This window comes from Rhinichthys klamathensis, unplaced genomic scaffold (genome assembly GCF_029890125.1).
Source record: "Rhinichthys klamathensis goyatoka isolate OS25496 unplaced genomic scaffold, OSU_Roscu_1.1 h1tg000141l_1, whole genome shotgun sequence".
Classification (NCBI taxonomy): domain Eukaryota; kingdom Metazoa; phylum Chordata; class Actinopteri; order Cypriniformes; family Leuciscidae; genus Rhinichthys; species Rhinichthys klamathensis.
In genome coordinates, this window is record NW_026606676.1 from 205,908 (window position 1) to 233,736 (window position 27,829).

The 27,829-nt window shown below is 48.3% G+C and overlaps 22 non-coding genes across 22 annotated transcripts; all 22 read left to right on the forward strand.

Moving 5' to 3' along the window:
• The first annotated feature begins 661 nt into the window (after positions 1-661).
• On the forward strand, positions 662-743 carry trnas-cga (transfer RNA serine (anticodon CGA)). The gene has a single exon. It is a non-coding gene; the product is annotated as a tRNA-Ser (tRNA).
• Positions 744-1,439: 696 nt separating this feature from the next.
• trnas-cga (transfer RNA serine (anticodon CGA)) lies at positions 1,440-1,521 on the forward strand. Its single transcript has one exon. It is a non-coding gene; the product is annotated as a tRNA-Ser (tRNA).
• Positions 1,522-2,217: 696 nt separating this feature from the next.
• Positions 2,218-2,299, forward strand: trnas-cga (transfer RNA serine (anticodon CGA)). Its single transcript has one exon. It is a non-coding gene; the product is annotated as a tRNA-Ser (tRNA).
• Positions 2,300-2,995: 696 nt separating this feature from the next.
• On the forward strand, positions 2,996-3,077 carry trnas-cga (transfer RNA serine (anticodon CGA)). Its single transcript has one exon. It is a non-coding gene; the product is annotated as a tRNA-Ser (tRNA).
• Positions 3,078-3,641: 564 nt separating this feature from the next.
• On the forward strand, positions 3,642-3,714 carry trnak-uuu (transfer RNA lysine (anticodon UUU)). The gene has a single exon. It is a non-coding gene; the product is annotated as a tRNA-Lys (tRNA).
• Positions 3,715-4,210: 496 nt separating this feature from the next.
• On the forward strand, positions 4,211-4,292 carry trnas-uga (transfer RNA serine (anticodon UGA)). The gene has a single exon. It is a non-coding gene; the product is annotated as a tRNA-Ser (tRNA).
• A 712-nt stretch (positions 4,293-5,004) lies between these two features.
• On the forward strand, positions 5,005-5,086 carry trnas-cga (transfer RNA serine (anticodon CGA)). Its single transcript has one exon. It is a non-coding gene; the product is annotated as a tRNA-Ser (tRNA).
• Positions 5,087-5,782: 696 nt separating this feature from the next.
• trnas-cga (transfer RNA serine (anticodon CGA)) lies at positions 5,783-5,864 on the forward strand. Its single transcript has one exon. It is a non-coding gene; the product is annotated as a tRNA-Ser (tRNA).
• A 696-nt stretch (positions 5,865-6,560) lies between these two features.
• trnas-cga (transfer RNA serine (anticodon CGA)) lies at positions 6,561-6,642 on the forward strand. Its single transcript has one exon. It is a non-coding gene; the product is annotated as a tRNA-Ser (tRNA).
• A 696-nt stretch (positions 6,643-7,338) lies between these two features.
• On the forward strand, positions 7,339-7,420 carry trnas-cga (transfer RNA serine (anticodon CGA)). Its single transcript has one exon. It is a non-coding gene; the product is annotated as a tRNA-Ser (tRNA).
• Positions 7,421-7,984: 564 nt separating this feature from the next.
• Positions 7,985-8,057, forward strand: trnak-uuu (transfer RNA lysine (anticodon UUU)). Its single transcript has one exon. It is a non-coding gene; the product is annotated as a tRNA-Lys (tRNA).
• Positions 8,058-8,553: 496 nt separating this feature from the next.
• Positions 8,554-8,635, forward strand: trnas-uga (transfer RNA serine (anticodon UGA)). Its single transcript has one exon. It is a non-coding gene; the product is annotated as a tRNA-Ser (tRNA).
• Positions 8,636-9,347: 712 nt separating this feature from the next.
• Positions 9,348-9,429, forward strand: trnas-cga (transfer RNA serine (anticodon CGA)). Its single transcript has one exon. It is a non-coding gene; the product is annotated as a tRNA-Ser (tRNA).
• Positions 9,430-9,993: 564 nt separating this feature from the next.
• Positions 9,994-10,066, forward strand: trnak-uuu (transfer RNA lysine (anticodon UUU)). The gene has a single exon. It is a non-coding gene; the product is annotated as a tRNA-Lys (tRNA).
• A 496-nt stretch (positions 10,067-10,562) lies between these two features.
• Positions 10,563-10,644, forward strand: trnas-uga (transfer RNA serine (anticodon UGA)). The gene has a single exon. It is a non-coding gene; the product is annotated as a tRNA-Ser (tRNA).
• Positions 10,645-11,356: 712 nt separating this feature from the next.
• Positions 11,357-11,438, forward strand: trnas-cga (transfer RNA serine (anticodon CGA)). The gene has a single exon. It is a non-coding gene; the product is annotated as a tRNA-Ser (tRNA).
• A 696-nt stretch (positions 11,439-12,134) lies between these two features.
• On the forward strand, positions 12,135-12,216 carry trnas-cga (transfer RNA serine (anticodon CGA)). The gene has a single exon. It is a non-coding gene; the product is annotated as a tRNA-Ser (tRNA).
• Positions 12,217-12,912: 696 nt separating this feature from the next.
• trnas-cga (transfer RNA serine (anticodon CGA)) lies at positions 12,913-12,994 on the forward strand. Its single transcript has one exon. It is a non-coding gene; the product is annotated as a tRNA-Ser (tRNA).
• Positions 12,995-14,110: 1,116 nt separating this feature from the next.
• Positions 14,111-14,192, forward strand: trnas-uga (transfer RNA serine (anticodon UGA)). Its single transcript has one exon. It is a non-coding gene; the product is annotated as a tRNA-Ser (tRNA).
• An 11,769-nt stretch (positions 14,193-25,961) lies between these two features.
• On the forward strand, positions 25,962-26,034 carry trnak-uuu (transfer RNA lysine (anticodon UUU)). The gene has a single exon. It is a non-coding gene; the product is annotated as a tRNA-Lys (tRNA).
• A 497-nt stretch (positions 26,035-26,531) lies between these two features.
• On the forward strand, positions 26,532-26,613 carry trnas-uga (transfer RNA serine (anticodon UGA)). Its single transcript has one exon. It is a non-coding gene; the product is annotated as a tRNA-Ser (tRNA).
• A 712-nt stretch (positions 26,614-27,325) lies between these two features.
• trnas-cga (transfer RNA serine (anticodon CGA)) lies at positions 27,326-27,407 on the forward strand. The gene has a single exon. It is a non-coding gene; the product is annotated as a tRNA-Ser (tRNA).
• The last annotated feature ends 422 nt before the right edge of the window (positions 27,408-27,829 follow it).

Below are 27,829 nucleotides of genomic sequence, written 5' to 3' on the forward strand. Positions count from 1 at the left end.
CTGAGTACGAGCTGCTTTTTTCTTTAACTTCATATGCAGCACGTATTTTAGGAAACCCACATCTCTGTTCAAGCCTGAAGTGAGCACCGTTTCAAAAGGCCCAGATCATCTGTGATTTTGGCCATTCTATTCAGGCAATCGGAGCAATGGCTTTGGCATCCCCGATAACTCCAAGGCCTTCACAGTGTGCAGCTCAAGAGTTGCTGCATTCTATTTTGTGGAGAATCTTGCATATTAGTGTTTTGAAATGTCTGATTTGCTCTCTCTTAGCACAGTGAAACAGAAACCTACTCATTGTGTACCAATTACTTGTTTGTCCAAACCACCTTAGAGTTAGCAACCGGCCATGGAAAAAAGAACACTCTTTCAATGTCAGTGTTCCTAGCTTGCCAGGAGCAGCCCATCTCTCTTGCCCCTTTACAAATTGTGGTCTTCATCATTTGATGCCACAAATTTTAAGCTGACAAAGCAGGAACACTTTATGGAGAAAGTGCTGTTAAATCCCCGAGGTGCCTGTTCCTTGTCATTGAACTCCTTTTTGCCATCACAGTACTTTAGCCGAGTGCATCCTCTGCTGCTCACATTGGCATTGATGGTTGGCCCCGGTGTTCTCTGTTGCTCACATCCAGAAAAAAAAATAGCATGTGACCCACAGGCAGGAGTAGTCGTGGCCGAGAGGTTAAGGCGATGGACTCGAAATCCATTGGGGTCTCCCCGCGCAGGTTCGAACCCTGCCGACTACGTGGATCCTCGTCACTTTGTCTGTTTGCGACAGGAGCTGAGTACGAGCTGCTTTTTTCTTTAACTTCATATGCAGCACGTATTTTAGGAAACCCACATCTCTGTTCAAGCCTGAAGTGAGCACCGTTTCAAAAGGCCCAGATCATCTGTGATTTTGGCCATTCTATTCAGGCAATCGGAGCAATGGCTTTGGCATCCCCGATAACTCCAAGGCCTTCACAGTGTGCAGCTCAAGAGTTGCTGCATTCTATTTTGTGGAGAATCTTGCATATTAGTGTTTTGAAATGTCGGATTTGCTCTCTCTTAGCATAGTGAAACAGAAACCTACTCATTGTGCACCAATTACTTGTTTGTCCAAACCACCTTGGAGTTAGCAACCGGCCATGGAAAAAAGAACACTCTTTCAATGTCAGTGTTCCTAGCTTGCCAGGAGCAGCCCATCTCTCTTGCCCCTTTACAAATTGTGGTCTATATCATTTGATGCCACAAATTTTAAGCTGACAAAGCAGGAACACTTTATGGAGAAAGTGCTGTTAAATCCCCGAGGTGCCTGTTCCTTGTCATTGAACTTCTTTTTGCCATCACAGTACTTTAGCCGAGTGCATCCTCTGCTGCTCACATTGGCATTGATGGTTGGCCCCGGTGTTCTCTGTTGCTCACATCCAGAAAAAAAAATAGCATGTGACCCATAGGCAGGAATAGTCGTGGCCGAGAGGTTAAGGCGATGGACTCGAAATCCATTGGGGTCTCCCCGCTCAGGTTCGAACCCTGCCGACTACGTGGATCCTCGTCACTTTGTCTGTTTGCGACAGGAGCTGAGTACGAGCTGCTTTTTTCTTTAACTTCATATGCAGCACGTATTTTAGGAAACCCACATCTCTGTTCAAGCCTGAAGTGAGCACCGTTTCAAAAGGCCCAGATCATCTGTGATTTTGGCCATTCTATTCAGGCAATCGGAGCAATGGCTTTGGCATCCCCGATAACTCCAAGGCCTTCACAGTGTGCAGCTCAAGAGTTGCTGCATTCTATTTTGTGGAGAATCTTGCATATTAGTGTTTTGAAATGTCGGATTTGCTCTCTCTTAGCATAGTGAAACAGAAACCTACTCATTGTGTACCAATTACTTGTTTGTCCAAACCACCTTAGAGTTAGCAACCGGCCATGAAAAAAAGAACACTCTTTCAATGTCAGTGTTCCTAGCTTGCCAGGAGCAGCCCATCTCTCTTGCCCCTTTACAAATTGTGGTCTTCATCATTTGATGCCACAAATTTTAAGCTGACAAAGCAGGAACACTTTATGGAGAAAGTGCTGTTAAATCCCCGAGGTGCCTGTACCTTGTCATTGAACTCCTTTTTGCCATCACAGTACTTTAGCCGAGTGCATCCTCTGCTGCTCACATTGGCATTGATGGTTGGCCCCGGTGTTCTCTGTTGCTCACATCCAGAAAAAAAAATAGCATGTGACCCACAGGCAGGAGTAGTCGTGGCCGAGAGGTTAAGGCGATGGACTCGAAATCCATTGGGGTCTCCGCGCGCAGGTTCGAACCCTGCCAACTGCGTGGATCCTCGTCACTTTGTCTGTTTGTGACAGGAGCTGAGTACGAGCTGCTTTTTTCTTTAACTTCATATGCAGCACGTATTTTAGGAAACCCACATCTCTGTTCAAGCCTGAAGTGAGCACCGTTTCAAAAGGCCCAGATCATTTGTGATTTTGGCCATTCTATTCAGGCAATCGGAGCAATGGCTTTGGCATCCCCGATAACTCCAAGGCCTTCACAGTGTGCAGCTCAAGAGTTGCTGCATTCTATTTTGTGGAGAATCTTGCATATTAGTGTTTTGAAATGTCTGATTTGCTCTCTCTTAGCATAGTGAAACAGAAACCTACTCATTGTGCACCAATTACTTGTTTGTCCAAACCACCTTGGAGTTAGCAACCGGCCATGGAAAAAAGAACACTCTTTCAATGTCAGTGTTCCTAGCTTGCCAGGAGCAGCCCATCTCTCTTGCCCCTTTACAAATTGTGGTCTTCATCATTTGATGCCACAAATTTTAAGCTGACAAAGCAGGAACACTTTATGGAGAAAGTGCTGTTAAATCCCCGAGGTGCCTGTTCCTTGTCATTGAACTCCTTTTTGCCATCACAGTACTTTAGCCGAGTGCATCCTCTGCTGCTCACATTGGCATTGATGGTTGGCCCCGGTGTTCTCTGTTGCTCACATCCAGAAAAAAAAATAGCATGTGACCCACAGGCAGGAGTAGTCGTGGCCGAGAGGTTAAGGCGATGGACTCGAAATCCATTGGGGTCTCCCCGCGCAGGTTCGAACCCTGCCGACTACGTGGATCCTCGTCACTTTGTCTGTTTGCGACAGGAGCTGAGTACGAGCTGCTTTTTTCTTTAACTTCATATGCAGCACGTATTTTAGGAAACCCACATCTCTGTTCAAGCCTGAAGTGAGCACCGTTTCAAAAGGCCCAGATCATCTGTGATTTTGGCCATTCTATTCAGGCAATCGGAGCAATGGCTTTGGCATCCCCGATAACTCCAAGGCCTTCACAGTGTGCAGCTCAAGAGTTGCTGCATTCTATTTTGTGGAGAATCTTGCATATTAGTGTTTTGAAATGTCGGATTTGCTCTCTCTTAGCATAGTGAAACAGAAACCTACTCATTGTGTACCAATTACTTGTTTGTCCAAACCACCTTAGAGTTAGCAACCGGCCATGAAAAAAAGAACACTCTTTCAATGTCAGTGTTCCTAGCTTGCCAGGAGCAGCCCATCTCTCTTGCCCCTTTACAAATTGTGGTCTTCATCATTTGATGCCACAAATTTTAAGCTGACAAAGCAGGAACACTTTATGGAGAAAGTGCTGTTAAATCCCCGAGGTGCATGTTCCTTGGTAAGAGCCCGGATAGCTCAGTCGGTAGAGCATCAGACTTTTAATCTGAGGGTCCAGGGTTCAAGTCCCTGTTCGGGCGAAGGTCTGTCACTTTGTTGCAGACCTCCCCTAATCACTTGCTGTCCTCTTACCAGCCTTTGAGGAAGGTGGGCTTCCTCTTCAAGAAAAGATGTGGCGATGTGTTATTTCCCAGCATTTGGTGTTGTTTTGCCTTCTGTATGCTTGGTTGCTGTCTCAGCAAGCAGTGGTGGGGGACTTTAGAGAAACGAGCTGAAGCTTGCTGTCGACTATGTATGTTCAGTCACTTCTAAGCGGTCGTGTGCAGGCCTGAGTGAGTGGATTGCTTTCTCTGTTAAGTTGTTTAGTACTTTGTGTTGTGCCCGCAGCATCCCCAGTCCAAATCCGGATCACGACACTCTTTTCGTGTAGGTGAAGACGTCGTTGAACTCCTTTTTGCCATCACAGTATTTTAGCCGAGTGCATCCTCTGCTGCTCGCATTTGCATTGATGGTTGGCCCCAGTGTCCTCTGTTGCTCACATCCAGAAAAAAAATAGCATGTGACCCACAGGCAGGAGTAGTCGTGGCCGAGAGGTTAAGGCGATGGACTTGAAATCCATTGGGGTCTCCCCGCGCAGGTTCGAACCCTGCCGACTACGTTGATCCTTGTCACTTTGTCTGGTTGCGACAGGAATTGTGACATCCAGAAGCTGTGTACAATCTGGATTTTTCTCTTACTTCATATGCAGCACTTAAAATGGGCAACCCACATCTCTTTTCAAGCTTGAAATGAGCACCGTTTCAAAAGGCTCAGATCATCTGTGATTTTGGCCATTCTATTCAGGCAATCGGAGCAATGGCTTTGGCATCCCCGATAACTCCAAGGCCTTCACAGTGTGCAGCTCAAGAGTTGCTGCATTCTATTTTGTGGAGAATCTTGCATATTAGTGTTTTGAAATGTCGGATTTGCTCTCTCTTAGCATAGTGAAACAGAAACCTACTCATTGTGCACCAATTACTTGTTTGTCCAAACCACCTTGGAGTTAGCAACCGGCCATGGAAAAAAGAACACTCTTTCAATGTCAGTGTTCCTAGCTTGCCAGGAGCAGCCCATCTCTCTTGCCCCTTTACAAATTGTGGTCTTCATCATTTGATGCCACAAATTTTAAGCTGACAAAGCAGGAACACTTTATGGAGAAAGTGCTGTTAAATCCCCGAGGTGCCTGTTCCTTGTCATTGAACTCCTTTTTGCCATCACAGTACTTTAGCCGAGTGCATCCTCTGCTGCTCACATTGGCATTGATGGTTGGCCCCGGTGTTCTCTGTTGCTCACATCCAGAAAAAAAAATAGCATGTGACCCACAGGCAGGAGTAGTCGTGGCCGAGAGGTTAAGGCGATGGACTCGAAATCCATTGGGGTCTCCGCGCGCAGGTTCGAACCCTGCCGACTACGTGGATCCTCGTCACTTTGTCTGTTTGCGACAGGAGCTGAGTACGAGCTGCTTTTTTCTTTAACTTCATATGCAGCACGTATTTTAGGAAACCCACATCTCTGTTCAAGCCTGAAGTGAGCACCGTTTCAAAAGGCCCAGATCATCTGTGATTTTGGCCATTCTATTCAGGCAATCGGAGCAATGGCTTTGGCATCCCCGATAACTCCAAGGCCTTCACAGTGTGCAGCTCAAGAGTTGCTGCATTCTATTTTGTGGAGAATCTTGCATATTAGTGTTTTGAAATGTCGGATTTGCTCTCTCTTAGCATAGTGAAACAGAAACCTACTCATTGTGCACCAATTACTTGTTTGTCCAAACCACCTTGGAGTTAGCAACCGGCCATGGAAAAAAGAACACTCTTTCAATGTCAGTGTTCCTAGCTTGCCAGGAGCAGCCCATCTCTCTTGCCCCTTTACAAATTGTGGTCTATATCATTTGATGCCACAAATTTTAAGCTGACAAAGCAGGAACACTTTATGGAGAAAGTGCTGTTAAATCCCCGAGGTGCCTGTTCCTTGTCATTGAACTTCTTTTTGCCATCACAGTACTTTAGCCGAGTGCATCCTCTGCTGCTCACATTGGCATTGATGGTTGGCCCCGGTGTTCTCTGTTGCTCACATCCAGAAAAAAAAATAGCATGTGACCCATAGGCAGGAATAGTCGTGGCCGAGAGGTTAAGGCGATGGACTCGAAATCCATTGGGGTCTCCCCGCTCAGGTTCGAACCCTGCCGACTACGTGGATCCTCGTCACTTTGTCTGTTTGCGACAGGAGCTGAGTACGAGCTGCTTTTTTCTTTAACTTCATATGCAGCACGTATTTTAGGAAACCCACATCTCTGTTCAAGCCTGAAGTGAGCACCGTTTCAAAAGGCCCAGATCATCTGTGATTTTGGCCATTCTATTCAGGCAATCGGAGCAATGGCTTTGGCATCCCCGATAACTCCAAGGCCTTCACAGTGTGCAGCTCAAGAGTTGCTGCATTCTATTTTGTGGAGAATCTTGCATATTAGTGTTTTGAAATGTCGGATTTGCTCTCTCTTAGCATAGTGAAACAGAAACCTACTCATTGTGTACCAATTACTTGTTTGTCCAAACCACCTTAGAGTTAGCAACCGGCCATGAAAAAAAGAACACTCTTTCAATGTCAGTGTTCCTAGCTTGCCAGGAGCAGCCCATCTCTCTTGCCCCTTTACAAATTGTGGTCTTCATCATTTGATGCCACAAATTTTAAGCTGACAAAGCAGGAACACTTTATGGAGAAAGTGCTGTTAAATCCCCGAGGTGCCTGTACCTTGTCATTGAACTCCTTTTTGCCATCACAGTACTTTAGCCGAGTGCATCCTCTGCTGCTCACATTGGCATTGATGGTTGGCCCCGGTGTTCTCTGTTGCTCACATCCAGAAAAAAAAATAGCATGTGACCCACAGGCAGGAGTAGTCGTGGCCGAGAGGTTAAGGCGATGGACTCGAAATCCATTGGGGTCTCCGCGCGCAGGTTCGAACCCTGCCAACTGCGTGGATCCTCGTCACTTTGTCTGTTTGTGACAGGAGCTGAGTACGAGCTGCTTTTTTCTTTAACTTCATATGCAGCACGTATTTTAGGAAACCCACATCTCTGTTCAAGCCTGAAGTGAGCACCGTTTCAAAAGGCCCAGATCATTTGTGATTTTGGCCATTCTATTCAGGCAATCGGAGCAATGGCTTTGGCATCCCCGATAACTCCAAGGCCTTCACAGTGTGCAGCTCAAGAGTTGCTGCATTCTATTTTGTGGAGAATCTTGCATATTAGTGTTTTGAAATGTCTGATTTGCTCTCTCTTAGCATAGTGAAACAGAAACCTACTCATTGTGCACCAATTACTTGTTTGTCCAAACCACCTTGGAGTTAGCAACCGGCCATGGAAAAAAGAACACTCTTTCAATGTCAGTGTTCCTAGCTTGCCAGGAGCAGCCCATCTCTCTTGCCCCTTTACAAATTGTGGTCTTCATCATTTGATGCCACAAATTTTAAGCTGACAAAGCAGGAACACTTTATGGAGAAAGTGCTGTTAAATCCCCGAGGTGCCTGTTCCTTGTCATTGAACTCCTTTTTGCCATCACAGTACTTTAGCCGAGTGCATCCTCTGCTGCTCACATTGGCATTGATGGTTGGCCCCGGTGTTCTCTGTTGCTCACATCCAGAAAAAAAAATAGCATGTGACCCACAGGCAGGAGTAGTCGTGGCCGAGAGGTTAAGGCGATGGACTCGAAATCCATTGGGGTCTCCCCGCGCAGGTTCGAACCCTGCCGACTACGTGGATCCTCGTCACTTTGTCTGTTTGCGACAGGAGCTGAGTACGAGCTGCTTTTTTCTTTAACTTCATATGCAGCACGTATTTTAGGAAACCCACATCTCTGTTCAAGCCTGAAGTGAGCACCGTTTCAAAAGGCCCAGATCATCTGTGATTTTGGCCATTCTATTCAGGCAATCGGAGCAATGGCTTTGGCATCCCCGATAACTCCAAGGCCTTCACAGTGTGCAGCTCAAGAGTTGCTGCATTCTATTTTGTGGAGAATCTTGCATATTAGTGTTTTGAAATGTCGGATTTGCTCTCTCTTAGCATAGTGAAACAGAAACCTACTCATTGTGTACCAATTACTTGTTTGTCCAAACCACCTTAGAGTTAGCAACCGGCCATGAAAAAAAGAACACTCTTTCAATGTCAGTGTTCCTAGCTTGCCAGGAGCAGCCCATCTCTCTTGCCCCTTTACAAATTGTGGTCTTCATCATTTGATGCCACAAATTTTAAGCTGACAAAGCAGGAACACTTTATGGAGAAAGTGCTGTTAAATCCCCGAGGTGCCTGTTCCTTGGTAAGAGCCCGGATAGCTCAGTCGGTAGAGCATCAGACTTTTAATCTGAGGGTCCAGGGTTCAAGTCCCTGTTTGGGCGAAGGTCTGTCACTTTGTTGCAGACCTCCCCTAATCACTTGCTGTCCTCTTACCAGCCTTTGAGGAAGGTGGGCTTCCTCTTCAAGAAAAGATGTGGCGATGTGTTATTTCCCAGCATTTGGTGTTGTTTTGCCTTCTGTATGCTTGGTTGCTGTCTCAGCAAGCAGTGGTGGGGGACTTTAGAGAAACGAGCTGAAGCTTGCTGTCGACTATGTATGTTCAGTCACTTCTAAGCGGTCGTGTGCAGGCCTGAGTGAGTGGATTGCTTTCTCTGTTAAGTTGTTTAGTACTTTGTGTTGTGCCCGCAGCATCCCCAGTCCAAATCCGGATCACGACACTCTTTTCGTGTAGGTGAAGACGTCGTTGAACTCCTTTTTGCCATCACAGTATTTTAGCCGAGTGCATCCTCTGCTGCTCGCATTTGCATTGATGGTTGGCCCCAGTGTCCTCTGTTGCTCACATCCAGAAAAAAAATAGCATGTGACCCACAGGCAGGAGTAGTCGTGGCCGAGAGGTTAAGGCGATGGACTTGAAATCCATTGGGGTCTCCCCGCGCAGGTTCGAACCCTGCCGACTACGTTGATCCTTGTCACTTTGTCTGGTTGCGACAGGAATTGTGACATCCAGAAGCTGTGTACAATCTGGATTTTTCTCTTACTTCATATGCAGCACTTAAAATGGGCAACCCACATCTCTTTTCAAGCTTGAAATGAGCACCGTTTCAAAAGGCTCAGATCATCTGTGATTTTGGCCATTCTATTCAGGCAATCGGAGCAATGGCTTTGGCATCCCCGATAACTCCAAGGCCTTCACAGTGTGCAGCTCAAGAGTTGCTGCATTCTATTTTGTGGAGAATCTTGCATATTAGTGTTTTGAAATGTCGGATTTGCTCTCTCTTAGCATAGTGAAACAGAAACCTACTCATTGTGCACCAATTACTTGTTTGTCCAAACCACCTTGGAGTTAGCAACCGGCCATGAAAAAAAGAACACTCTTTCAATGTCAGTGTTCCTAGCTTGCCAGGAGCAGCCCATCTCTCTTGCCCCTTTACAAATTGTGGTCTTCATCATTTGATGCCACAAATTTTAAGCTGACAAAGCAGGAACACTTTATGGAGAAAGTGCTGTTAAATCCCCGAGGTGCCTGTTCCTTGTCATTGAACTCCTTTTTGCCATCACAGTACTTTAGCCGAGTGCATCCTCTGCTGCTCACATTGGCATTGATGGTTGGCCCCGGTGTTCTCTGTTGCTCACATCCAGAAAAAAAAATAGCATGTGACCCACAGGCAGGAGTAGTCGTGGCCGAGAGGTTAAGGCGATGGACTCGAAATCCATTGGGGTCTCCGCGCGCAGGTTCGAACCCTGCCGACTACGTGGATCCTCGTCACTTTGTCTGTTTGCGACAGGAGCTGAGTACGAGCTGCTTTTTTCTTTAACTTCATATGCAGCACGTATTTTAGGAAACCCACATCTCTGTTCAAGCCTGAAGTGAGCACCGTTTCAAAAGGCCCAGATCATCTGTGATTTTGGCCATTCTATTCAGGCAATCGGAGCAATGGCTTTGGCATCCCCGATAACTCCAAGGCCTTCACAGTGTGCAGCTCAAGAGTTGCTGCATTCTATTTTGTGGAGAATCTTGCATATTAGTGTTTTGAAATGTCGGATTTGCTCTCTCTTAGCATAGTGAAACAGAAACCTACTCATTGTGCACCAATTACTTGTTTGTCCAAACCACCTTGGAGTTAGCAACCGGCCATGGAAAAAAGAACACTCTTTCAATGTCAGTGTTCCTAGCTTGCCAGGAGCAGCCCATCTCTCTTGCCCCTTTACAAATTGTGGTCTTCATCATTTGATGCCACAAATTTTAAGCTGACAAAGCAGGAACACTTTATGGAGAAAGTGCTGTTAAATCCCCGAGGTGCCTGTTCCTTGGTAAGAGCCCGGATAGCTCAGTCGGTAGAGCATCAGACTTTTAATCTGAGGGTCCAGGGTTCAAGTCCCTGTTTGGGCGAAGGTCTGTCACTTTGTTGCAGACCTCCCCTAATCACTTGCTGTCCTCTTACCAGCCTTTGAGGAAGGTGGGCTTCCTCTTCAAGAAAAGATGTGGCGATGTGTTATTTCCCAGCATTTGGTGTTGTTTTGCCTTCTGTATGCTTGGTTGCTGTCTCAGCAAGCAGTGGTGGGGGACTTTAGAGAAACGAGCTGAAGCTTGCTGTCGACTATGTATGTTCAGTCACTTCTAAGCGGTCGTGTGCAGGCCTGAGTGAGTGGATTGCTTTCTCTGTTAAGTTGTTTAGTACTTTGTGTTGTGCCCGCAGCATCCCCAGTCCAAATCCGGATCACGACACTCTTTTCGTGTAGGTGAAGACGTCGTTGAACTCCTTTTTGCCATCACAGTATTTTAGCCGAGTGCATCCTCTGCTGCTCGCATTTGCATTGATGGTTGGCCCCAGTGTCCTCTGTTGCTCACATCCAGAAAAAAAATAGCATGTGACCCACAGGCAGGAGTAGTCGTGGCCGAGAGGTTAAGGCGATGGACTTGAAATCCATTGGGGTCTCCCCGCGCAGGTTCGAACCCTGCCGACTACGTTGATCCTTGTCACTTTGTCTGGTTGCGACAGGAATTGTGACATCCAGAAGCTGTGTACAATCTGGATTTTTCTCTTACTTCATATGCAGCACTTAAAATGGGCAACCCACATCTCTTTTCAAGCTTGAAATGAGCACCGTTTCAAAAGGCTCAGATCATCTGTGATTTTGGCCATTCTATTCAGGCAATCGGAGCAATGGCTTTGGCATCCCCGATAACTCCAAGGCCTTCACAGTGTGCAGCTCAAGAGTTGCTGCATTCTATTTTGTGGAGAATCTTGCATATTAGTGTTTTGAAATGTCGGATTTGCTCTCTCTTAGCATAGTGAAACAGAAACCTACTCATTGTGCACCAATTACTTGTTTGTCCAAACCACCTTGGAGTTAGCAACCGGCCATGGAAAAAAGAACACTCTTTCAATGTCAGTGTTCCTAGCTTGCCAGGAGCAGCCCATCTCTCTTGCCCCTTTACAAATTGTGGTCTTCATCATTTGATGCCACAAATTTTAAGCTGACAAAGCAGGAACACTTTATGGAGAAAGTGCTGTTAAATCCCAGAGGTGCCTGTTCCTTGTCATTGAACTCCTTTTTGCCATCACAGTACTTTAGCCGAGTGCATCCTCTGCTGCTCACATTGGCATTGATGGTTGGCCCCGGTGTTCTCTGTTGCTCACATCCAGAAAAAAAAATAGCATGTGACCCACAGGCAGGAGTAGTCGTGGCCGAGAGGTTAAGGCGATGGACTCGAAATCCATTGGGGTCTCCGCGCGCAGGTTCGAACCCTGCCGACTACGTGGATCCTCGTCACTTTGTCTGTTTGCGACAGGAGCTGAGTACGAGCTGCTTTTTTCTTTAACTTCATATGCAGCACGTATTTTAGGAAACCCACATCTCTGTTCAAGCCTGAAGTGAGCACCGTTTCAAAAGGCCCAGATCATCTGTGATTTTGGCCATTCTATTCAGGCAATCGGAGCAATGGCTTTGGCATCCCCGATAACTCCAAGGCCTTCACAGTGTGCAGCTCAAGAGTTGCTGCATTCTATTTTGTGGAGAATCTTGCATATTAGTGTTTTGAAATGTCGGATTTGCTCTCTCTTAGCATAGTGAAACAGAAACCTACTCATTGTGCACCAATTACTTGTTTGTCCAAACCACCTTGGAGTTAGCAACCGGCCATGGAAAAAAGAACACTCTTTCAATGTCAGTGTTCCTAGCTTGCCAGGAGCAGCCCATCTCTCTTGCCCCTTTACAAATTGTGGTCTTCATCATTTGATGCCACAAATTTTAAGCTGACAAAGCAGGAACACTTTATGGAGAAAGTGCTGTTAAATCCCCGAGGTGCCTGTTCCTTGTCATTGAACTCCTTTTTGCCATCACAGTACTTTAGCCGAGTGCATCCTCTGCTGCTCACATTGGCATTGATGGTTGGCCCCGGTGTTCTCTGTTGCTCACATCTAGAAAAAAAAATAGCATGTGACCCACAGGCAGGAGTAGTCGTGGCCGAGAGGTTAAGGCGATGGACTCGAAATCCATTGGGGTCTCCCCGCGCAGGTTCGAACCCTGCCGACTACGTGGATCCTCGTCACTTTGTCTGTTTGCGACAGGAGCTGAGTACGAGCTGCTTTTTTCTTTAACTTCACATGCAGCACGTATTTTAGGAAACCCACATCTCTGTTCAAGCCTGAAGTGAGCACCGTTTCAAAAGGCCCAGATCATCTGTGATTTTGGCCATTCTATTCAGGCAATCGGAGCAATGGCTTTGGCATCCCCGATAACTCCAAGGCCTTCACAGTGTGCAGCTCAAGAGTTGCTGCATTCTATTTTGTGGAGAATCTTGCATATTAGTGTTTTGAAATGTCGGATTTGCTCTCTCTTAGCATAGTGAAACAGAAACCTACTCATTGTGCACCAATTACTTGTTTGTCCAAACCACCTTGGAGTTAGCAACCGGCCATGGAAAAAAGAACACTCTTTCAATGTCAGTGTTCCTAGCTTGCCAGGAGCAGCCCATCTCTCTTGCCCCTTTACAAATTGTGGTCTTCATCATTTGATGCCACAAATTTTAAGCTGACAAAGCAGGAACACTTTATGGAGAAAGTGCTGTTAAATCCCCGAGGTGCCTGTTCCTTGTCATTGAACTCCTTTTTGCCATCACAGTACTTTAGCCGAGTGCATCCTCTGCTGCTCACATTGGCATTGATGGTTGGCCCCGGTGTTCTCTGTTGCTCACATCCAGAAAAAAAAATAGCATGTGACCCACAGGCAGGAGTAGTCGTGGCCGAGAGGTTAAGGCGATGGACTCGAAATCCATTGGGGTCTCCCCGCGCAGGTTCGAGCCCTGCCGACTACGTGGATCCTCGTCACTTTGTCTGTTTGCGACAGGAGCTGAGTACGAGCTGCTTTTTTCTTTAACTTCATTTGCAGCACGTATTTTAGGAAACCCACATCTCTGTTCAAGCCTGAAGTGAGCACCGTTTCAAAAGGCCAAGATCATCTGTGATTTTGGCCATTCTATTCAGGCAATCGGAGCAATGGCTTTGGCATCCCCGATAACTCCAAGGCCTTCACAGTGTGCAGCTCAAGAGTTGCTGCATTCTATTTTGTGGAGAATCTTGCATATTAGTGTTTTGAAATGTCGGATTTGCTCTCTCTTAGCATAGTGAAACAGAAACCTACTCATTGTGTACCAATTACTTGTTTGTCCAAACCACCTTAGAGTTAGCAACCGGCCATGAAAAAAAGAACACTCTTTCAATGTCAGTGTTCCTAGCTTGCCAGGAGCAGCCCATCTCTCTTGCCCCTTTACAAATTGTGGTTTTCATCATTTGATGCCACAAATTTTAAGCTGACAAAGCAGGAACACTTTATGGAGAAAGTGCTGTTAAATCCCTGAGGTGCCCGGATAGCTCCGTCGGTAGAGCATCAGACTTTTAATCTGAGGGTCCAGGGTTCAAGTCCCTGTTCGGGCGAAGGTCTGTCACTTTGTTGCAGACCTCCCCTAATCACTTGCTGTCCTCTTACCAGCCTTTGAGGAAGGTGGGCTTCCTCTTCAAGAAAAGATGTGGCGATGTGTTTTTTCCCAGCATTTGGTGTTGTTTTGCCTTCTGTAATGCTTGGTTGCTGTCTCAGCAAGCAGTGGTGGGGGACTTTAGAGAAACGAGCTGAAGCTTGCTGTCAACTATGTATGTTCAGTCACTTCTAAGCGGTCGTGTGCAGGCCTGAGTGAGTGGATTGCTTTCTCTGTTAAGTTGTTTAGTACTTTGTGTTGTGCCCGCAGCATCCCCAGTCCAAATCCGGATCACGACACTCTTTTCGTGTAGGTGAAGACGTCGTTGAACTCCTTTTTGCCATTACAGTATTTTAGCCGAGTGCATCCTCTGCTGCTCGCATTTGCATTGATGGTTGGCCCCAGTGTCCTCTTTTACTCACATCCAGAAAAAAAATAGCATGTGACCCACAGGCAGGAGTAGTCGTGGCCGAGAGGTTAAGGCGATGGACTTGAAATCCATTGGGGTCTCCCCGCGCAGGTTCGAACCCTGCTGACTACGTTGATCCTTGTCACTGTGTGCGACAGGAATTGTGACATCCAGAAGCTATGTACAATCTGGATTTTTCTCTTACTTCATATGCAGCACTTAAAATGGGCAACCCACATCTCTTTTCAAGCTTGAAATGAGCACCGTTTCAAAAGGCTCAGATCATCTGTGATTTTGGCCACTCTATTCAGGCAATCGGAGCAATGGCTTTGGCATCCCCGATAACTCCAAGGCCTTCACAGTGTGCAGCTCAAGAGTTGCTGCATTCTATTTTGTGGAGAATCTTGCATATTAGTGTTTTGAAATGTCGGATTTGCTCTCTCTTAGCATAGTGAAACAGAAACCTACTCATTGTGTACCAATTACTTGTTTGTCCAAACCACCTTAGAGTTAGCAACCGGCCATGAAAAAAAGAACACTCTTTCAATGTCAGTGTTCCTAGCTTGCCAGGAGCAGCCCATCTCTCTTGCCCCTTTACAAATTGTGGTCTTCATCATTTGATGCCACAAATTTTAAGCTGACAAAGCAGGAACACTTTATGGAGAAAGTGCTGTTAAATCCCCGAGGTGCCTGATCCTTGGTAAGAGCCCGGATAGTTCAGTCGGTAGAGCATCAGACTTTTAATCTGAGGGTCCAGGGTTCAAGTCCCTGTTAGGGTGAAGGTTCCACTTTGTTGCAGACCTCCCCTAATCACCCCTGGAGGTCCATCTGAAGCTAAGACGGTCCTAAAATGGACCTCCGGGGTTTTATGAGGAGAGGTACAAAGAGCAATCCAAGCCCAACCAGGGTGCACTCTGGCTGGGGTAAAATCCAAGCCAATAGTGCCCCCTGACTGGGCTTGGATTGCTCTTTGTACCTCTCCTCATAAAGAGCAATCCAAGCCCAACCAGGGTGCACTCTGGCTGGGGTAAAATCCAAGCCAATAGTGCCCCCTGACTGGGGAAAACGTTTATCGTGACTGGGGAAAAAAATCCTGGAGGGAGAGGGCCTCCAGGAGCTATCCAAGCCCAGCCAGGGTGCACTCTGGCTGGGGTAAAATATAAATTTGTCCGTGCCATGGAGCTCTGGAAGTCCTGGAGGGAGAGGGCCTCCAGGAACAATCCAAGCCCAGCCAGGGTGCACTCTGGCTGGGTAAAAATCCTGGAGGGAGGGGGCCTCCAGGAGCAATCCAAAACCTAAGTCCAAAACGTTGCGTTACTCATGGAGCTCCAGGCACTCGGGACTCCTCGGCCTGCCCCGGGGAAGGTGGCCCATCCTGGGTCAAAGGCAGATTTAACCGCCACCCCTGGAGGTCCATCTGAAGCTAAGACGGTCCAAAAATGGACCTCCGGGGTTTTATGAGGAGAGGTACAAAGAGCAAACCAAGCCCAGCCAGGGTGCACTCTGGCTGGAGATAAATCCTGGAGGGAGAGGGCCTCCAGGAGCAATCCAAGCCTAGCCAGTGTGCGCTCTGACTGGGGTAAAATATAAATTTGTCCGTGCCATGGAGCTCTGGAAGTCCTGGAGGGAGAGGGCCTCCAGGAGCAATCCAAGCCCAGCCAGGGGTCACTCTGGCTGGGCATAAATCCTGGAGGGAGAGGGCCTCCAGGAGCAATCCAAGGCCAGCCAGGGTGTACTCTGGCTGGGGTAAAATCCAAGCCAATAGTGCCCCCTGACTGGGGAAAACGTTCATCGTGACTGGGGAAAACATCCTGGAGGGAGAGGGCCTCCAGGAGCAATCCAAGCCCAGCCAGGGTGCACTCTGGCTGGGGTAAAATATAAATTTGTCCGTGCCATGGAGCTCTGGAAGTCCTGGAGGGAGAGGGCCTCCAGGAGCAATCCAAGCCCAGCCAGGGTGCACTCTTGCTGGGTAAAAATCCTGGAGGGAGGGGACCTCCAGGAGCAATCCAAAACCTAAGTCCAAAACGTTGCGTTACTCATGGAGCTCCAGGCACTCGAGACTCCACGGCCTGCCCCGGGGAAGGTGGCCCATCCTGGGTCAAAGGCAGATTTAACCGCCACCCCTGGAGGTCCATCTGAAGCTAAGACGGTCCTAAAATGGACCTCCGGGGTTTTATGAGGAGAGGTACAAAGAGCAAACCAAGCCCAACCAGGGTGCACTCTTGCTGGGGTAAAATCCAAGCCAATAGTGCCCCCTGACTGGGGAAAACGTTTATCGTGACCGGGGAAAAAAATCCTGGAGGGAGAGGGCCTCCAGGAGCAATCCAAGCCCAGCCAGGGTGCACTCTAGCTGGGGTAAAAATCCTGGAGGGAGAGGGCCTCCAGGAGCAATCCAAACCCAGCCAGTGTGCGCTCTGACTGGGTTAAAATATAAATTTGGCCGTGCCATGGAGCTCTGGAAGTCCTGGAGGGAGAGGGCCTCCAAGAGCAATCCAAGCCCAGCCAGGGGGCACTCTGGCTGGGCATAAATCCTGGAGGGAGAGGGCCTCCAGGAGCAATCCAAGGCCAGCCAGGGTGTACTCTGGCTGGGGTAAAATCCAAGCCAATAGTGCCCCCTGACTGGGGAAAACGTTTATCGTGACTGGGGAAAACATCCTGGAGGGAGAGGGCCTCCAGGAGCAATCCAAGCCCAGCCAGGGTGCACTCTGGCTGGGGTAAAATATAAATTTGTCCGTGCCATGGAGCTCTGGAAGTCCTGGAGGGAGAGGGCCTCCAGGAGCAATCCAAGCCCAGCCAGGGTGCACTCTGGCTGGGTAAAAATCCTGGAGGGAGGGGGCCTCCAGGAGCAATCCAAAACCTAAGTCCAAAACGTTGCGTTACTCATGGAGCTCCAGGCACTCGAGACTCCTCGGCCTGCCCCGGGGAAGGTGGCCCATCCTGGGTCAAATGCAGATTTAACCGCCACGCCTGGAGGTCCATCTGAAGCTAAGACGGTCCTAAAATGGCCCTCCGGGGTTTTATGAGGAGAGGTACAAAGAGCAAACCAAGCCCAACCAGGGTGCACTCTGGCTGGGGTAAAATCCAAGCCAATAGTGCCCCCTGACTGGGGAAAACGTTAATCGTGACTGGGGGAAAAAATCCTGGAGGGAGAGGGCCTCCAGGAGCAATCCAAGGCCAGCCAGGGTGTACTCTGGGTAAAATCCAAGCCAATAGTGCCCCCTGACTGGGGAAAACGTTTATCGTGACTGGGGAAAAAATCCTGGAGGGAGAGGGCCTCCAGGAGCAATCCAAGCCCAGCCAGGGGTCACTCTGTCTGGGGATAAAAAAAATCCTGACTGGGGAAAACGTTTATCCTGACTGGGGAAAAAAAATCTGGAGGGAGAGGGCCTCCAAGAGCAATCCAAGCCCAGACAGGGGGCACTCTGGCTGGGCATAAATCCTGGAGGGAGAGGGCCTCCAGGAGCAATCCAAGGCCAGCCAGGGTGTACTCTGGCTGGGGTAAAATCCAAGCCAATAATGCCCCCTGACTGGGGAAAACATCAATCCTGACTGGGTAAAAAAAATCTGGAGGGAGAGGGCCTCCAGGAGCAATCCGAGGCCAGCCAGGGTGCACTCTGGCTGGCAAAAAAATCCTGGAGGGAGGGGGCCTCCAGGAGCAATCCAAAAGCAATCCAGGAGCAATCCAGGAGCAAGTCGATTTTGGGTTACCAGTGGCCCGGTTCTCTGGTGGCGCGGGGTGGCTTGGACAGTAATGCCCGGGCTTAAGTTTGGGACCCCGGGGTTCGCCTGGTGCTCGGGTGAGGGTGGAGGCCTTTGCTCTGGTTCTCCGAGTCGGGCAGAGGGTGGACCAGGGTGGGGGTCCCTGCCCAGAGCTCTGGTTCTCCAAGTCGGGCTAGAGCCGGAGAACCTCGGCCGGAGGGAACCAGAGAACCAGAGCGGCCGCCAAAACCTAAGTCGATTTTGGGTTACCAGTGGCTTGGTTCTCTGGTGGCGCGGGGTGGCTGGGACAGTAATGCCCGGGCTTAAGTTTGGGACCCCCGGGTTCGCCTGGTGCTCTGGTGAGGGTGGAGGCCTTTGCCCTGGGGTAGCTCTGGTTCTCCGAGTCGGTCAGAGGGTGGACCAGGGTGGGGGTCCCTGCCCGGAGCTCTGGTTCTCCAAGTCGGGCTAGAGCCGGAGAACCTCGGCCGGAGGGAACCAGAGAACCAGAGCGGCCGCCAAAACCTAAGTCGATTTTGGGTTACCAGTAGCTTGGTTCTCTGGTGGCGCGGGGTGGCTGGGACAGTAATGCCAGGGCTTAAGTTTGGGACCCCCGGGTTCGCCTGGTGCTCGGGTGAGGGTGCAGGCCTTTGCTCTGGGGTAGCTCTGGTTCTCTGAGTCGGGCAGAGGGTGGACCAGGGTGGGGGTCCCTGCCCGGAGCTCTGGTTCTCTGAGTCGGGCAGATGGTGGACCAGGGTGGGGGTCCCTGCTCTGAGCTCTGGTTCTCTGAGTCGGGCAGAGGGTGGACCAGGGTGGGGGTCCCTGCCTGGAGCTCTGGTTCTCTGAGTCGGGCAGATGGTGGACCAGGGTGGGGGTCCCTGCTCTGAGCTCTGGTTCTCTGAGTCGGGCAGAGGGTGGACCAGGGTGGGGGTCCTTACCCAGAGGGGTTAGAGTTAGAAAATTTCTAAGTCGAAAAAAGCATCCCATCTGTAACTTATCCGATGGGTCCCCTATAGGCTGTCTGTTGACATGCCATTACCAGACTTTTACCGGTTGTATCTCGGAAACCACGCCGACTTGGAGCATCATTCTCCGGGCTTGGGTAGGTACCCTTGGCCCCCCCATGACCACAGAGTATGGAGCCCAAAGTCGGCTTGGTTCTTGAGTTATGCCTGGTCAAAGATGGGACTTTGACCGGGTGTATCTCGGAAACCACGCCGACTTGGAGCTCCAAACTCCGGGCATGGGTAGGTACCCATGGGCCCCCCATGACCCCCGAGTATGGAGCCGAAAGTCGGCTTGGTTCTTGAGATACACCCGGTCAAAATCAGCATCCAACCTGTAGCTCAATAAGTCACTCACTGGCCTTCAACACATGTGTTGAATTACGGGGATTCACCGGCTGAAAATGTCTAAGTCAGAAACAGCATCCAACCTGCAACCTATTTGACGGCGGCCCTATATGCTGTCTGTTGACAGTGTAATATTATGCAAATTGTGCATAATTAATGGGTGAAATGTGCATGAGTGTGTTGTGTGGTGTCCACTGTGTGGTGTACAGTAGGTTTCACCTCATAAAACCACTGTATTCATGAAATATGACCCATTAATGTACAGTCCAGGAGGAAGCCTATAGGGGCTCTGTCGAATAAGTTACAGGTGTGCTTCGAACTTTGAACGGCTATAACTCGGGGACCAAGTGGCCTAGCGACACCAAACTCGGGTCAAAGTAAGGTCCCTAGGGACCCTTTCCAACGCGCCCTAGTCCGAGCTTCTAGCGCCCCCACAGGCCGAGATACGGGGGCCAACAGGAAAGGGTGCACTTCAGAAGGAAGGGTCCTAGAGTCTCGGGACTCTGGGGTCTGAGAGGGCCCCTAGGGCCCCCTCACTGCCCCAAAGGACGATCCGCTGGGGCCCGTCATTTCCGAGATATTGACCGTTTTGTCCAAAAGTTCCTTATGTATAACCGGGTGTATCATGGGAGTTAAGCCGAGTTGGAGCTTCAAACTCCGGGTATGAGGGTGGCCTATAGGGACCCTTCAGACCCCACCGTTTCCAGCTGCTGGGACCTTCCGTGTCTGAGATACGGCAACTTCCTGTGGGACTTTGACTGGGTGTATCTCGGAAACCACGCCGACTTGGAGCTCCAAACTCCGGGCGTGGGTAGGGACCCTTAGGCCCCCCATGACCCCCGAGTATGGAGCCGAAAGTCGGCTTGGTTCTTGAGATATGGCGACTTCCTGTGGAACTTTGACTGGGTGTATCTCGGAAACCACGCCGACTTGGAGCTCCAAACTCCGGGCGTGGGTAGGGACCCTTAGGCCCCCCATGACCCCCGAGTATGGAGCCGAAATTCGGCTTGGTTCTTGAGATATGGCGACTTCCTGTGGAACTTTGACTGGGTGTATCTCGGAAACCACGCCGACTTGGAGCTCCAAACTCCGGGCGTGGGTAGGGACCCTTAGGCCCCCCATGACCCCCGAGTATGGAGCCGAAAGTCGGCTTGGTTCTTGAGATACACCCGGTCCAAATCAGCATCCAAGCTGTAGCTCAATAAGTCACTCACTGGCCTTCAACACATGTGTTGATTTACGGGGATTCACCGGCTGAAAATGTCTAAGTCAGAAACAGCATCCAACCTGCAACCTATTTGACGGCGGCCCTATAGGCTGTCAGTTGACAGTGTAATATTATGCAAATTGTGCATAATTAATGGGTTAAATGTGCATGAGTGTGTTGTGTGGTGTCCACTGTGTGGTGTACAGTAGGTTTCACCTCATAAAACCACTGTATTTATGAAATATGACCCATTAATGTACAGTCCAGGAGGAAGCCTATAGGGGCTCTGTCGAATAAGTTACAGGTGTGCTTCGAACTTTGAACAGCTATAACTCGGGGACCAAGCGGCCTAGCGACACCAAACTCGGGTCAAAGTAAGGTCCCTAGGGGCCCTTTCCAACGCACCCTAGTCCGAGCTTCTAGCGCCCCCACAGGCCGAGATGCGGGGGCCAACAGGAAAGGGTGCACTTCAGAAGGAAGGGTCCTAGAGGCTCGGGACTCTGGGCTCTGAGAGGGCCCCTAGGGCCCCCTCACTGCCCCAAAGGACGATCCGCTGGGGCCCGTCATTTCCGAGATATCGACCGTTTTGTCCAAAAGTCCCTAATGTATAACCGGTTGTATCATGGGAGTTAAGCCGAGTTGGAGCTTTAAACTCCGGGTATGAGGGGGGCCCGTAGGGACCCTTCAGACCCCACCGTTTCCAGCTGCTGGGACCTTCCGTTTCTGAGATACGGCAACTTCCTGTGGGATTTTGACCGTGTGTATCTAAGAAACCACGCCGACTTGGAGCTCCAAACTCCGGGCGTGGGTAGGGACCCATGGGCCCCCCATGACCCAAGAGTATGGAGCCCCAAGTCGGCTTGGTTCCCGAGAAATGGCGACTTCCTGTGGAAATTTGACCGGGTGTATCTCGGAAACCACGCAGACTTGGAGCTCCAAACTCCGGGCGTGGGTAGGGACCCATGGGCCCCCCATGACCCAAGAGTATGGAGCCCCAAGTCGGCTTGGTTCCCGAGATATGGCGACTTCCTGTGGAACTTTGACCGGGTGTTTCTCGGAAACCACGCCGACTTGGAGCTCCAATCTCCGGGCGTGGGTAGGGACCCATCGGCCCCCCATGACCCAAGAGTATGGAGCCCCAAGTCGGCTTGGTTCCCGAGATATGGCGACTTCCTGTGGAACTTTGACCGGGTGTATCTCGGAAACCACGCCGACTTGGAGCTCCAAACTCCGGGCGTGGTTAGGGACCCATGGGCCCCCCATGACCCAAGAGTATGGAGCCCCAAGTCGGCTTGGTTCCCGAGATATGGCGACTTCCTGTGGAACTTTGACCGGGTGTATCTCGGAAACCACGCCGACTTGGAGCTCCAAACTCCGGGCGTGGGTAGGGACCCATGGGCCCCCCATGACCCCCGAGTATGGAGCCGAAAGTCGGCTTGGTTCCCGAGATATGGCGACTTCCTGTGGAACTTTGTCCGGGTGTATCTCGGAAACCACGCCGACTTGGAGCTCCAAACTCCGGGCGTGGGTAGGGACCCTTAGGCCCCCCATGACCCCCGAGTATGGAGCCGAAAGTCGGCTTGGTTCTTGAGATACACCCAGTCCAAATCAGCATCAAACCTGTAGCTTAATAAGTTACTCACTGGCCTTCAACACATGTGTTGAAATCCCCTGTGCCTTACGGGGATTCACCGGCTGAAAATGTCTAAGTCAGAAACAGCATCCAACCTGCAACCAATTTGACGGCAGCCCTATAGGCGGTCTGTTGACAGTTCAATTTTATGCAAATTTTGCCCAATTAAAAGCTGTACTGTACATGAGTGTGTTGTATTGTGTCCCCTGTGTGGCATACAACAGGTTGAAGCACATATAACCACTGTATTTATGAAATATGACCTTTTTAATGTAATTTCCACGAACAGCCTAGAGGGACCCTGTCAAATAAGTCACAGGTGTGACTTCACCACATTGACCTGCTGAAAATGTCTAAGTCAAAAACTGCATCCTTCCTGTGACTTCTCTGACAGGAAGGGCAAAAAGCATTTTTAGGGCCATTTTGCCCCGTTTCGGGGCCCCTGGAGGGTCTCGGGAGACGGGACCACCGTCCCCGGCCTCAAGGGGAGAGGCCGGATCGAACCATAGGCGTCGTTTGGGGGCCAAAAAATTATTTGGGGGCGCCGCGCAGCGCTTAGGGAATCTCGCCAACGTAGCGTCATTTAGGTTATTCTCGGATGTCATGTACCATAATTAAGCATTAGGGAAAATAGGCATTCTGAGGATTTTGGCTACACTGTTAGACCTTACCAGTTTTTTCACAGTAAAATACTGGCAAAAGGCCAAATTCTGACACTATCATACCATTTCCCATTAAAACAGTAATATACTGTAGAAAACAAAACTAGCCTACAGGAATATACTGTGAATTAACAGCTCTCAAAGTTGACACTCAGAGGCTGTGTTCCTAATCACACCCTATAGACCAATTTTCAGCCGACGTCACAGTTACGTCACGGCGCTAGCTGGTGGCAGAACAAAGGGAAAACTGGAGGCGGCAAATACAAACCAGCACAGATTCGGCTACAAAATAAGGATCTTAAATTATTCTTCTTATTATTAAATGTCATCTTGTTGTGTTGTTGGGTGCAAGAATCAATGAAAAATTAATATGCTTTATCTGCAATTTTTTATTTCTAGAAATATTCACCTCATTAAAATTGCACCGCAATGTCACTCTTTACATTGTCGTCTTCTCGGCGCTGGCTAGGCAGAACTGCGGATCGTACCACACAAGTCTTGTACATGACCATTCAGCACATAGTTATAGGCATCTAAAGATTTACATGCCCTCCGTTTCTCTATCAGGTAGGTGTAGAAGTCAGTTCACTCAACCGGAGGTAACGTTAACGTTAATCCTGTCAGATCCTCAATGAGTGTACGGGTCGGCCAATCTGGTTCTGTCCGATTAAAATTAACTTTTGCAAATAACAATCGTGGTCCTGGACAGTGAGTGACCTTGCACATTAAGATAAAATCGGATTTTCTCCAGTCATTGTTAAAAACAAGCTAACAAAACTTGCAGACTTTACGTTAGAGAAGCGGCCAGAGGGATCGTTCTGCCACCACCTAAGCTCCGCCCACAGAAAAACGTCACCATGTTTACCAACTGAAAATTGGTCTATACCCTCATTCACTATTCCCTACATTAGTTCACTAATATAGTCCACTTGAATGAAAAGAAGTGAGTGAATTGAGACACTGATGAACACCTGATAAGCAGAATCACTGAAGGACAGAGAAACAAGAACAGAAAAGAGAAACACAAAAACTACAACTGACCTCCAGCAACACTGAGTGTGAAACCAGTTTACAAACCAGTTTACGATTATTTATTTCATACATGTACAAAAGTTCTTGTGGAGAATTAACAGATAATAAAGTAAAAATAATAAAGTTTGTTGTCACCATAATGGAGATCAGTATTTGCTTTAGTTGGTCTCTTGTCCCTGAAGTTCTTACATTCATCTCTCTCTGACTGCTGTAACAGTGAGTTTATAAAACACATTAGTTGTAGCAAGAAAAAGTAACGAGAAAATTTATTTGGTGTTATTGGCTTTTGAGATGATGTGAGTCATTCTGGACACATCTGATTTTTAGATCTTTCCTGTATATATTCTTTGAATGTATTGGTATTTAATACGAAACTTACGTTAATTTATGGCTATAAAATAAATCTGTGAATCTACAACATGAAATCAAAATTCTGTTAATCATGTCTTCTAAAGAATATTGTAATCACGTAATGCAAAAAAAATCATGTCTGACTCAGACACACACAGACATCAAGAAATATAATATGAATCTCAACAATGGTAACAATCAAAAGTTTAATGCAGTAGTGCATGCTGGGTTCCAGGATGCAATTTTTTTTTTTTTGTAGGGTGGTAGGGGAAGACTCATTAATATTCATTGGGGAACTAATCCGCAATTGGTTCGCTGTCACACGTCACTGAGATTGACGTGGCAGATCAAGACGGTGTCCCCACAAAGATACAGAAGTTTGCGAAGTTCGTGAGCGGTCTCCGCACAAATCTTCCGGATTTGGATAACCAAATGTTGACAGGTATGCCTTACCTTCGTGAAAGTGTCTGTTGTCACGAAGGAGACGATGTCCGTTTTCTCTATCACATCTCATTAGAAATGCGTCACGGTGAGCCAATCAGGGATTAGTTCCCCAATGAATATTAACGAGTCTTCCCCTACCACCCTTCAAAAAAAAATCGCTTCCAGGATAGTATAAAACTCCCAGCATGCACTGCTGCATGAATAAAAAAAAATATTGCCACCATTGTTGAGATTAATGTGCTAAATTTTGAGATCTCTGTGTTTCTACAAGACAGTGTAGCTCTGTTTTTTTGGTTTATGAATGATGTGTTAAAAAAAGAGTCATTGTAATTTATTTCTGTGGTTTCACGGTGGTGGTAAAGTAACACTTTTGGAGAGTAATTAAAGTAACAACAGGTAACTTTTCAACCTTCATAATATATTTCCAAGTCTCTTGTGATGGTACATCGACTTACAATAGGTTGAATGACACGTCTGCCATAGCCTGACGGGGTCTGTAGCGTTTTTAATCGTACTTTTAAACTTCGGGTTTCGGGTAGTAACCGGCGAACAAAGAGAACTACAAAATTCGACTGCTTTACGGCATATACGTCACTTCCACCACCACCCCCACTTCCTTAAAATCGGACTTGCGAGCCAAATGTTATAGTCATGGCCGAAGCAGCACAGAAAAACAAGAAAGCAAAGGTTTTATCGGAGCAAAGCAAAAAGAGAAAAAGAGAAAGTGATCGCGTTAAAGGCAGAACGAGGATCAACATTGCAGAGCTGCCAACTCACGCATTGGCCGTGAGACACCCGCATTTGATTGGTTTCACACGCTCACACGTACGCCACACCCCCGGTTTCTCACGCTAAATTGTCAACCCGGTCGGTCAAATCCCTGAAAGATGAGTTTATCTATAGATCTACCTGTTGAGCCACTCGTGATCGACAAGTTATACCGCAAATTAGTTCAAATCTCCCGGAATCTAGAGCGAGCGCGCACGCGAGACAGAGACTGTGCTCCAACGCGCGCGGACGGCAGAGAGAGAAAGCGAGCGAGAGACCTTGCGTGTGCAGGGAGCATCGAACCCCCCATCGAAAAAAGAATGCCTCTCTCTAACCTCTCTAATTCGCTAGAGTAGTAGCGAATTATCAATCTGGTAGCTAGTAAACGATATTCTAGTTTTTGATGGTTAGCTATCGCTAGTATTCTCGTTCTGATTTGAACTTTGCAATCGATGAAATGCAAATAGCAAATGTTTGACCTAAAAAGTGTAGTCTACTCAACATGTACAAAGAAAGGAGGAAGATTATTAATAAAATCATATTTTAGGATACCTAACAACGTTAGCAACCGGCCATGAAAAAAAGAACACTCTTTCAATGTCAGTGTTCCTAGCTTGCCAGGAGCAGCCCATCTCTCTTGCCCCTTTACAAATTGTGGTCTTCATCATTTGATGCCACACATTTTAAGCTGACAAAGAAGGAACACTTTATGGAGAAAGTGCTGTTAAATCCCCGAGGTGCCTGTCTTTGGTAAGAGCCCGGATAGCTCAGTCGGTAGAGCATCAGACTTTTAATCTGAGGGTCCAGGGTTCAAGTCCCTGTTCGGGCGAAGGTCTGTCACTTTGTTGCAGACCTCCCCTAATCACTTGCTGTCCTCTTACCAGCCTTTGAGGAAGGTGGGCTTCCTCTTCAAGAAAAGATGTGGCGATGTGTTATTTCCCAGCATTTGGTGTTGTTTTGCCTTCTGTAATGCTTGGTTGCTGTCTCAGCAAGCAGTGGTGGGGGACTTTAGAGAAACGAGCTGAAGCTTGCTGTCGACTATGTATGTTCAGTCACTTCTAAGCGGTCGTGTGCAGGCCTGAGTGAGTGGATTGCTTTCTCTGTTAAGTTGTTTAGTACTTTGTGTTGTGCCCGCAGCATCCCCAGTCCAAATCCGGATCACGACACTCTTTTCGTGTAGGTGAAGACGTCGTTGAACTCCTTTTTGCCATCACAGTATTTTAGCCGAGTGCATCCTCTGCTGCTCGCATTTGCATTGATGGTTGGCCCCAGTGTCCTCTGTTGCTCACATCCAGAAAAAAAATAGCATGTGACCCACAGGCAGGAGTAGTCGTGGCCGAGAGGTTAAGGCGATGGACTTGAAATCCATTGGGGTCTCCCCGCGCAGGTTCGAACCCTGCCGACTACGTTGATCCTTGTCACTTTGTCTGGTTGCGACAGGAATTGTGACATCCAGAAGCTGTGTACAATCTGGATTTTTCTCTTACTTCATATGCAGCACTTAAAATGGGCAACCCACATCTCTTTTCAAGCTTGAAATGAGCACCGTTTCAAAAGGCTCAGATCATCTGTGATTTTGGCCATTCTATTCAGGCAATCGGAGCAATGGCTTTGGCATCCCCGATAACTCCAAGGCCTTCACAGTGTGCAGCTCAAGAGTTGCTGCATTCTATTTTGTGGAGAATCTTGCATATTAGTGTTTTGAAATGTCGGATTTGCTCTCTCTTAGCATAGTGAAACAGAAACCTACTCATTGTGTACCAATTACTTGTTTGTCCAAACCACCTTAGAGTTAGCAACCGGCCATGAAAAAAAGAACACTCTTTCAATGTCAGTGTTCCTAGCTTGCCAAGAGCAGCCCATCTCTCTTGCCCCTTTACAAATTGTGGTCTTCATCATTTGATGCCACAAATTTTAAGCTGACAAAGCAGGAACACTTTATGGAGAAAGTGCTGTTAAATCCCCGAGGTGCCTGTTCCTTGTCATTGAACTCCTTTTTGCCATCACAGTACTTTAGCCGAGTGCATCCTCTGCTGCTCACATTGGCATTGATGGTTGGCCCCGGTGTTCTCTGTTGCTCACATCCAGAAAAAAAAATAGCATGTGACCCACAGGCAGGAGTAGTCGTGGCCGAGAGGTTAAGGCGATGGACTCGAAATCCATTGGGGTCTCCCCGCGCAGGTTCGAACCCTGCCGACTACGTGGATCCTCGTCACTTTGTCTGTTTGCGACAGGAGCTGAGTACGAGCTGCTTTTTTCTTTAACTTCATATGCAGCACGTATTTTAGGTAACCCACATCTCTGTTCAAGCCTGAAGTGAGCACCGTTTCAAAAGGCCCAGATCATCTGTGATTTTGGCCATTCTATTCAGGCAATCGGAGCAATGGCTTTGGCATCCCCGATAACTCCAAGGCCTTCACAGTGTGCAGCTCAAGAGTTGCTGCATTCTATTTTGTGGAGAATCTTGCATATTAGTGTTTTGAAATGTCGGATTTGCTCTCTCTTAGCATAGTGAAACAGAAACCTACTCATTGTGTACCAATTACTTGTTTGTCCAAACCACCTTAGAGTTAGCAACCGGCCATGAAAAAAAGAACACTCTTTCAATGTCAGTGTTCCTAGCT